This window comes from Taeniopygia guttata, chromosome 2, assembly GCF_048771995.1.
Source record: "Taeniopygia guttata chromosome 2, bTaeGut7.mat, whole genome shotgun sequence".
NCBI lineage: Eukaryota > Metazoa > Chordata > Aves > Passeriformes > Estrildidae > Taeniopygia > Taeniopygia guttata.
The window spans coordinates 60,765,189-60,776,430 of NC_133026.1; positions in this window are offsets into that span (position 1 = coordinate 60,765,189).

Consider the following 11,242-nt stretch of genomic DNA (forward strand, 5'->3'; position numbering starts at 1 on the left):
GGGGCCGGGCCCGGCCGCCGCTCCGCCGCCCGATTGGCTGCCGGGGCGGGGCGCGGGCCCGCGCGCCGCCATTGGCCGGCGGGCGGGGGGCGGGCGCGCGCGGGTTGGCGGCGCGGCGGGGCCGGGCGCGTGGATTGGAGCCCGCGGCGCCCCCGGGTCAGGGACGGAGGCGAAGGGCGGCGGGAAGCGGGAGCCGCTCCCGGCGCCGCGCGCGCCCCCTGCAGGACAGCGGCGGTGCTGCGCCGCCGCCCCCCCGGGTCCTGTCCCTGGCGGCCTCTCCGGAGGGCACGGAGGGGCGGCCCCGGTCCGGAGAGCCCGGCCTTGGAGCGGTACCGGCAGGGCAGCGTGGGGCGGGACCGGCCCGGCCCGGCCCGGGGGCTCGCCGCTGCCGCCCGCCCCGAGATGGGCGGAGCGCGCCGGCTCGCCGCGGAGGCGTGGGCTCGGAGCTCGGCCCTGAATGCCCTGCCCGTGAGCAGGGAGCTGCCGGCCTCGGGATGGAAAGGAGGAAAAGCGATTGACGTTGGTTAATCGTAAAGCCTTAGAATGGTGTGGGTTCCAAGGGACTTAAAGATCACGTCGATGCAGCCTCCTGCCGTGGGCAGAACACCTTCCACCAGAACAGGTTGCCCAAAGCCCCGGCCAGCCTGAATGCTGCCAGTCATGGTCATCCACTGCTTTTCTGGGCAGCCTGTTCCAGTGCCTTATCAGCTTCACAGTAACACAGTTCTGTATATCCAACCGAAATTTCCCTTCTTTCAGTTTGTACCCGTTCCCCTTTGTCCCATCACTACCGTTCTTGACAAAGAATCCCTCTGTCTTCCCTATGCGTTCCCTTCAGATACTGGGAGGTTGCTCCGAGGTCTTTACACAGACTTCTCGTATAGAGAGTATGAAGCACCTGTTTGTACACCAACTTGTTAATACATTGCCTGGGGTTACCAACTGACATGAAGAAAATTGTGGAGATGTGTTGGAACATCCCTGCAACGTGCACTCAGAATGAGATGTGAGCAGAGAGCTCTCCCTTGTATGGGAAATATCGTGTGTCAGTGAGGTAGAATGCATAAACGCTTTATGCAAGATAATTAACAGACTTTATCACGGCGTGTTTTAAAGCCTGTTTTACATCATCACCCCAGTAAAAACAGATGCAGGTTCTGTGGGACTTGGTTTGCACAGGGGTTGAGCTCCACTGGGTTCCGCTGGCTGCAGTTGAAGCTCATGCAGCTCTCTTCTGTATCCAAAATTTTTTTCAGCATGGTGTTCCCTGCTGAGCGAAACTACAGGTTTTTCTTGTTATTGACATTAAAAGAAGATAAAAGCACAGTTTTCAGCTTTAAGGCATAATATTGGAACAAATATTCAAACAAAACAAAAAACCTAGAGCAGTTTGAGTAAAATAATTCTGTATATTTGACTTAGACATTTAGATATTTATTTAGAATATTTTCATTTAAGTTATAATTATTTGTAACTTAAAAACTCAGATTATTTTTTCTCACTAGTTAATGTGGTCACTAGTTAAAATGCACTAGTTAAAATGCAGTCATTAGCTTGTACAAAATAGTTCCCCCCAAAAAGAAAAAACCAGAAACAAAATAAAACAAAGGAAAAACTAAAATCCCCTAGGCAAGAGGGTGTGCAGAAGGGTGTTGAAAGTAATATTGTAGAGGAGGAGACTAGAACTAGTGAGTAGGTGGAAATGGAAACAGAGTTGTGGGCAGGGATTATGCAGTTTTTAGGGTGAGAACAAAGGACCTGAATTTGATGCAGTAAAAGGATGAGAAAACCAAGGATTAATCTTGAAATGGGATTAGTCTTGAAATGGAACATGTCTTTGGTGGCATTTTGAATCCAGTGCTTCAGAGGTGGAGGCACAAGGAAGTGAGAGGAAGATACTGCACATAATAAAAAAATGCTAGCTGCTAGGGTGACATCCATGGCAGCTGATTAGTGATCCATCTAAGAAAAGTATGTCAATTATGTTGTTAGCAGAAGTTAAAATAGGATGTGGACAGGAAAAAGCAGCAACCAAATATGCTCATTTCCTCTTACATGTGGGACAGTCTACATGTGCTGTCTTTCCAACAACATCAAACTGACACAAAAGAGGAGATTAATCAGATAATAACTACAGACTATTTCTAGACTTCCACCACAAGAGATATTGAGACTTTCAAAGCTCAAATGTCAGCAGTATAAAGCAGACAGAAGTAAATCTGTCCTTCACCATATAACTCTCAAGATCAAGGTGAGGTGAGGACATGAGTGCAAAAAATCATCTGCACTAAGCTCCCAGTAAAATTAAACTTTGGTAGTGGATCTTTAGCATCCTTGAACTTGTGATATTGCCCTGTTCAGTCACAGTTAAATGTTCACAGCTTGCTAATGGGGAAGTTATCTTGTGGTAGATTTCTTGGAAAAAAATACTGCTTTTATCTTCTGGCTAAGAGGCCACTTTAGTAACCTTGGGATTGACAGTGCAGCTATGATAATGTTTGTTCTTGTTTTGCTCTCTGCACTATAAAAGTGACGTTGATTTCTGTGTGAGAAAGGCAATCAAAGGGGAAGACTTTATGAACTCCATAAAAGTAACCAATGAATTCCCCAGCAAAGCTTTTTGATTATTTTAAATAAATCCAATGGAAACTGAAGTCTTCCTTCTCCAGGTCACCTGGTTTGTATTCATCTCACATGACCTCAGTCATGGAGGAAACGCATTCCTGGCACGAGGGAATTATTTACAATAGAACTGTTTTCTCAATGACTCTAGAGCTGGAAATTGAATGCTAACATAAACATCATAACACTACTCCAAACAGCAGTTATGTATAAAGCAATAATTAATCTGACCTTCATAAATAACATCACAAAGTGTATAATTTTCAAGAGTGAGCCGGCCAATGTCTGTATATACCCTGAGGATGGGGAGGGAGAAAGAATGGATAAAACATACTCATTACTTTGCTAATTAATCTGCAGAAGAAACTTCAATACAACTGTGTTTAGGGAAGGACAGGGAACACAATACAAGTAGATGAAAGCAAAGTATAAGAGCTGTTGCAGCTGTGGTTTTCTGCTTCCTCACATTTGTTAATTTAAATCTTTCAACGGAGTTTTGTGGGTTGAACCAAAGTATGGCAACTGTAGAATCAAAGTTATCATTTAAACATGGAAACAAGTTTTTGAATTGGTAATACTGCAGAACAAATGGCTGATATTAGAAATGTCCTTTTGCCCTTAAAAGATACATGTTCCCAAAATACATCAACATGCAAAAGAGACATGTCACTTCCAGAGGTCTTTGGGAGAAGGGATGAAGTTTTGGAAGAGCAGGTAGCATGGTTGCAGCCTCCAGCCTCTGGAATCACTTGTGCCTGACTCATCATCGGCTGAGTTTTCTGGTTGTGTTTTCTGCCTATTGGGAAGGGCAGGGGAAGACCGGGATCCCACAGGCTACACTGTGATAAAGTTGGAGACACCTTGGTGTGATTTCCATTGAAACTCTCCTACTGCGTTTAGAAAAAGAAATAGTAGTGAGAGAGTAATTTCCATACCCAAGCAAAATAACTTTTTTCTTTTCTGTTTCCAAAATATCTTGCTTTCTTTTCTAGAATAATGGCAGTGCAAATAGGTGGTTCCTGTAAACCAGCTTTCATGATCCCTTATCTCTTGAAGAAGAAGAGTTAAGAGGAACTCAAGGGCTGCTGTACTCCATCAGAAAAGGATCTAACATACTGTCTGTCCCTGCCCATTGTCTATAGAGGATACTTGGGAAAGGGGAGTGAAATGATGGCCAGTAGTGACAAATGTAGGGTGACTGAAATGTATATCACACCCAGTTGTCTGTGTGGCTGCACTTTTCCAAACAAAAAACTGGCCCCGCTGTAACTGTACAGCACCTTGTGTGCTGGTGGTCATGCTGGCAGAGATCACAGAATTGTCTTTGTCTTGCAGGGCCACACAGCTCCCAGAGCAGTGCTCAGGCCGTAGCACCCTGTCCAGGTACCCTCTCTGCTGGAAAAACGTCAGTCTAACCCTGTGGGTCTCCCTGGAAGGAAATTTCCTGTGCCCCTGCACTCTGCGTATCTCCCAGAGGTGCCTGCAGCAGGGCCGGGTCCCAGTGCTCCCACAGCCACCAGCGCTGATGGCCCAGGGGCTGCTGCAGAATCACTCCCCAGGGTTGTGTGCACACAGGCAGGCGGTGCTTGTAGGCAGCCGGGGCTCAGGTCGAAGAGGGGCTGCCTGCTGGGAGCAGAGGAGGTGTTGGTGCCTGATCATGTGCTGCAAAAGCAGGTGACATGTACATATATAGCCCGGGCACCAGCCTGCTTCCCCAGGGCTGCTGCGGCTGCTTTGGGAGGGATGCTCTGGAAACAAAAGTGCTCAAAGCACTGTTTGAATCAGAATTTTGCCTTCATGCTGTACTTCAAAACTTATTTAACTGCTTAACATGTTTGGCATAGGTGTTAGAAAGAAAAAAAAAAGGAAAACAATATTAAAAATTAACTGCTTGTAAATTATGAACCATTATATGTTATAATTTTTATTTTATGCTGAAGTAACTGTTACTGATATTTTACATGTTGAGCACTAGATCTATTGAAATAAAATTAATGGCAACCCAGTTAGTAAAAGCAAATCTTTATTCTCTAATTTGAAAAGACATACATTAAATTTGGGACAAAGATGATCTTGAACTTCATTTAGTATGTGTTTCTTTTCATTTGGCACACCTACTTATACCAGACCTCACATGGGAACAATTTGCAGTTCACACTTGGACATGAGACTCCTTTGGCTTGCTAAATATTTCTAGGGATGCTGTGGATTGTGGGTTGGAAGAGAAGGCTGAGCTGCCTACCTTCTCCTCAGGTGGCATGGAAAAGTACTGCTGAAAGCGAGAGGGCACAGGCACAGGAGGGAAGAGGCTGTGGCCGGTCCCTGCACTGAAAGGTTCAGAGCTAAAACATACTTCAGGATATGCAAGAAGTGAATGCAGGCCTTTTACATAGGGACATCCACTTTGTCTCTTGACATGAGCATCCACTCTCAACTGGTCCAATCACCTCAAAAATTATATTTAAGCAGATGATTACAATGCAAGTTCATGTTACAAGATAGCACAGCTGATATTACAGGTAACAGCAGTTGTTTGACTAGATGAAGCTCCAGAGACACCAACTGTGTGTTCACCTGACACTGTAACAATACCCCCAGTGCCTCACTACCTTACAGCACTTATCCCCTAGGAACACTCTACTGGGCCACAATCATTGAACATGTACAGGAAAATGCACTATAAGATTAGAAGTGATACACTGGAGAGTTTGAAAATGCAGTTCTACCAAAATCACCTTCCTTTCAGGTGTATGATTTTCTCCACTACTTATTATACCTTGAGTGCTGGGGAAGGGGGTTCTTTTATTCCTAATGAAAGGCAGTCCTTTTTCTAATATGCAGACATGCCATAGTCTTTATTGGAGAAAGCTTATAGCTTGTGTTCCAAAGCTCTTCGTCATAAAATCGAATGCAGAGCCATTCTTACAATCAACAGTGGTTCAGGATGTGACATGTGTCAGCCTTTTCTGGAGTTGCTCTGGCTTTCCACACCCTCCCCTGCAGCCTTCCACTTGTCAGCACTGCCATACAGCCTTTCCTCCTTTTCCAGCAAAATCAGTTGCAGCTCCTATCCTGCCTCACAGCTCTCCAGCTGGTTGCAGCTGCTCCTTTTCCCCAGTGTCCTAAGGAAGAGCTGAATGGCTAAGTGCAAAAACCAAGGATCTGCCAACCAGAAGGATTAAAAATATGCATTGCCTGAGAATTTGTGCTTCAGGGGGATGGAAGAGGAGAAGATGCCAGCGCTGTGCTTACTGTAGGGTGACACACATCTCCTGCTGAAACTGGATAATGAGAGAAAGAGAAGAGGTTCATAGGCTTGAGAGCCCCCCTCCCCCTTTGTTTAACAAACTCAAGTAAGAGTAATGTGAGGATTGCCATGGCTTCACCTTCCCTTGGCCCCTACGTGTCTAGAAAATCCACAGCTGCTGCTGTTATGGTTTCTAAGCTCCTATTATGATACTGTGACAGAGAAAGTTTTAATACAGAATTTTATCCATGGGGAAATTACTTCCTTGGTCACTATACTTTTCTAGGTTTTCAGATAGAAATTCTAGGCAGACAGCTAAAGGAGGGAGCCTTTTCTGGCTGTTTTCAACTATGTCTTAGGAATTACCATTGAAGCCACTGCATTGCTTGCTCAATGTTTGTGTCATGTTTTGCATTCCCTCAGACACAGTCTTTACCTACTACTGTCATCATTATTTTCCTGGATATGTATTTTCATGAATGCTTTCACTTTCTAGCCAGATAGGGGACATTTTTGTAGTTAAATTTGCAGCAACTTCTGGCCTATATCTACTCAGCAATTTGGTGATTAAGTTGCTCCACCCAAGCTGCTAGCTAATGTGTTTTTCAAAAATAGGAATAATTTTCTGCTTTGTATTGTGCTTTTGGAAACACCTCTACATAATCTTTAAAGATTGACAGGTCCTACATGTTTGTGAGTCGTCTCTGCTTCAAAACTAAGCTACCAGTTATACCACCCCAGTTAAGCCACGTCTATTAAACTCGTGTTGATGAGACTCGATCTTGTTACAAAAGGCCAAATTAAGGATTTGTAGTCTTGGTAGGCCTCCGGTTTTCTCAAGAACTTAGCTTTTGTAGGTGATCTTGGGTAGTTGCTATTCTTGCAAACCACCACATTGCTCCCCAGGTCTTCTTTGTGCCTCTCACTGACAACTCATTTCTAGAGCTGCTTGCCCTACCCCACATTGCTGTGTGGGACAGTATCCTACTCTTCCATTGCTCTTCACTTTATAGCTGCACTCTTAAAAATACCAGAAGAACTGAAATTACGTCCTCCAGGTTCATGCCAGGTTCTCTGTCAAAGTAATTCAGACAACTTTGTTTGCACAATCTTTTAATGTGAATTAAGTCTGTTTCCATTCCAGGTAACACACAGGGTATTGACAGCACTGGCAAGAGGCTGATGTTTATTTCTTTAATGAAATTACACAACCTCTGCCCTTGCCATCAGTCCCTGCTAAGTTATCTTTGGCATGCACTGCAGAGAAGCTGCTGCTACACAATGGAAATCTAGAAGATGCCTTATACATAGCTCTGTTTTCCCCCTCTAACCCAAGAAATAGATACAAAACAGGTTGCCGAATACAAGGAATTCAGCCATTCCTCCCCCTTGCACTGCTACCAAGTACATCAGAGTTGCTTGTGCGCCTCCAAGTCCATCTCTGCCCTCCAACAACAGCACAGCCCATTGCCTTCCTGCTGTCAGCCTGGGAAAAGGACAGCATGTACAGATGGGCCTGTCGCTTTGAAGGGAAAAACAGAAATCAGAGACACTCTGTCAGCTTTGCTTTGTTGGATATAAACTTGCTTTGCTATAAACACTGGAGAAATATTGGAACATAAAGAGCTTTGAAAGAGGATTTAAAAAGAAATCAGTGCTTTATATTCTTTTTGAGAAAGGAAAAAAATGGTGTGAAGGACAGAGAGTAAGTCAAAAAAAGAAAGAAACCAAAATTAAAAAAAAAAAAAGCAAAAACTTCAGAAAATTAGTCAAAAGCAACAGGAAAGAGGCAGGCAAAAATTGCCAATTAACATTCACATCAAAGGAAAATTCTCATCAAAACCTTCCTGTAAGAAGCATCATGCATTTCCAGTATATACTGCAGTGATGCAAGCACACTTTACACAAAAGAAGGCCCAAGAGAATAAGCTAAATAGCCTCAAAGCTTGTGAAAACCATTTTACACAGCTGACAACTAGGACAAAACCCCATAGGAGCCCTGAGTGGCAGCATCGCTGCCCTTGTTCACCAGTCAACTTCCAGCCTGTGCCAGCTCCAGGGGATCTGAAGCACAAACCCTACACGTGTTTCTGTGGATTCATTTACCCCAGGTAGAACCTCAGGCTGCCCAGGACAAAAAACACCACTGTGTCCCACTGCCCCACAGAAACCCCAGAAACTCCAGCACATTTGTTCCTAGCTGGACTGAGCCTATCTAAACCTGGGATGGACAGGAACCTCACAGTGCTCCAGGTGCTGGATGGAAGTACTCTGCAGCACCTCCCTGGTGTGCATTGGGTGGGTGGTCACACAGGACCCTGTGTGTTTGTGAGGTGTCTGTCACCAGTGTTCCTATGTATGGGTGTGCAGGTGTGCCCTGTGTGTGAGTTTGAGCCACGGCAGTGTCCTTATAGGGGCATCCCTTCTGTCTTGAAGCTGGTGAAGGGGCAGTGAAGATGAAGGGCGGGCAGAAAGGTTTAGGCTCTGTTAGCAGGTGCAGTGGCTCCTGTGTGAACTTTGGCTATGCTGCAGCTGAACCAGCTTTGCTGTCAGGCAGGCACAGTGCCCTGTTTGCTCCCACGCTGGAAGGGGACACATGCATGGTGGGCATGAGCTTTTTGAGCAGGTAAGAACAACAACAAAAAAGAAAACATTTTAAAATTATAAGTGACAGGGCAAGGCAGGACACAAACATACCAGTCCACAGCAAAACAAGAGCAGGTATAAAGATTAAAACAGTAATAATTTCTTTGCTGTTCAGTTGTACTAATAGCTGTGATTAATTAATTAAACATCATTAAAGCTTCAAGTGAGCTCATTCTCAGTCAGGCAACAGCATGAGTATTTCAACTGGCAACTTAAATGGGACATTTGAAAACAGTAATCAGCTGATTTTTCCATATTTTCTAAAATCTTGCATAAAGCAAAAGTCTTAATAGGTCAGAACCTCCTTGCTAGAGCCCATGGTCTAGCCTTCAAGGAAGAGAGGAAGAAACAATAATTTGCATTCATATGGTTTAATATTTTCCTAACTTTCTACTGGGCAAACAATTCACCTGGCTCTGCCAGAACCTAAGTCACAGCTGCAAGTAACAGTCCCCATTTTCTGCTGTATTTCCTGAATGAGATGATGATATTTACAGCCACCTTCCCAAGCTGACTCGCTACTGCTGAGACATGGATAGAGAAGCAGCAGAAGGCCACTACTCCAGCTGAGATTTTTTTAACAAATTACCTGTGGATGGTCATCAGACCAACAACAGAGTGAGTCAGAGTAAATTACTGTTTATAGTTGACAGAATGCATGTGACACTGAGCATGTTTAAAAGCAAAGTCCCTGTCTTGAATAGCTTGGATTTAAATGAGTTGAGGCAGCAGAGGAGGAGCGAGGGCAAGCAAAAGCAAGTCCTGCCAATTCATGTTACAGTGCTTGATAATAGGTCACCAAGCAGGAAAGAAAACTCTGGCTGCATTATCAACATCAGGCCTGTGTCAGGTGTCAGTGACTTATTTCCTGGAGATGTCTCAAAACACAACGAAAGCCTATTTAGAAGGGAACCTAGCTCCTGCTATGATGCAGATAGGACATTCTATTGTGTTTCCATGACTAATGGTTGAGAAGTTCAGCTGAATGAGCCAAAAAAGTCAAGTATTTCTGCAAAAGAGTAGCAGATTGCACATGTGGCAGGTAGCATACACAGGTGGCACAGATAGATGGAAATCCAGTGTCCCTGAACTTGGGATATGACAAGGGCAAGAAGTATCTTTGTTTATTCATCAAGTTGGAGCCTCTCAGGTAGGAAGGCTGCAAGGGTGAGTAAACAGAAAATGTCACAAACCAGCAACCTAATCGAAAAGCTCCCATCAGAAGGGTGTGTGTGCATGTAGAAGTAGGGAGGGAGAGGAAAGATTCTAATTAGGTCACAGGGACCAAAAGATAAAAACAGGACAATCTTATCTAATACCTGGGCTGTCACTACACAATTGCCAGGACAAAGGATGAATGACCAATTAAAAGAGTTTTTACACAGCTAATTATGATGACAGAGGATTTGTGGAATAAAATCTCTAGACTAGTATGTTAACAAAAAACTGAAGAAAAATTGAAGGGGGAAGCACTGAAGCTACACCACAAGAGCTACAATAAAAGCTGACTGCTCAAGAATAAAAGGAACAATGTTTTGATAAGAATTAATTATCCACTGGAATAGCAGCACAGTATGAAACAAACAGTCCACTGAGTTCTTGCAATAGTTTACGTAAGTTACAGGAATGGCTTTAAGTCAACCATGATTACTAGGGTGAATCTGGTTAAGACCAAAAACATGTATGGAAGCCAATCTTGAAACAAGCTTGTCATTCTGGAGGAAGGAAAGAGTAAACAGAAAAATGAAGATGTTCCTGCTATTTCAACATATTCAGAACTATTAAATAGCTTCCTGTCAAGATAATCCTATGAAGAACAACAAAAAATGTGGAATATTCTTATTAAGACCACTAAATAATAGTGTTCTTATTAAGAACACTAAATAAAAAGTAGATCAAAACACCTGACCAGAGAATATTCAACAGTCTCTTTGCTTCAATTGACAAAAAGAGCAAATTCTGACAGGCAGGAACATGAGAAAAACCAGTTCCAGAGTATCTCCCTCAGCTACATTTGTTCTGCTCCACTAGTTACAACAAAAGCTTATGAGTATATTCAAAGACCAGCAGACTTGAAAAACCAAACCAAATGAAAAACTTAAGAGATTTATGGAAGACTGAAAAGATTTGTATGCTTTTGTTATGCTAGACAAGAACAAAAAAGCAACACATAAATCAAACGACTCTGGAACTTGATGTTATTCAAGGAATGTAGGAAAACATGTAAGTTGATTTACTGAGCTATTCTAACCCTGTAAGTATGTACATCAAGACACAGACCACAAATGGTAGGAAATCCAAAACTTAATGTCACTGTGAAGAAACCATCTGTGAAGGATATAAGCATATACAGAAGTGATTTAATAAAAAAAAATATTTTACACACTGGAAGGAAAATTACATTTTTTTCTTATTGCAGTCAGAATAAGCAGTAACACCAGAAGGTATGAAAAAAATTTGTAAGCTAACCAGCCAAAGATCAGACCTCATTAAAAATGTACAACTAATTTGTCCAGTATTTACAGAGGTTTTGATTATTCAAAGCAAATACAGTCTTTCATGAATTCTTTGATTTAGAGTATTTTCAATTAACACTGAAAACTACACAGTGGTTTTACATGCTTCCTCGTTAGGCTATCCTCTGCTATGGATAACTTGGCTAAGAAGCTCAGTGATATATATATATATTCATTTATCATTATTTTACAAAGACAGCAAACCAAAAAG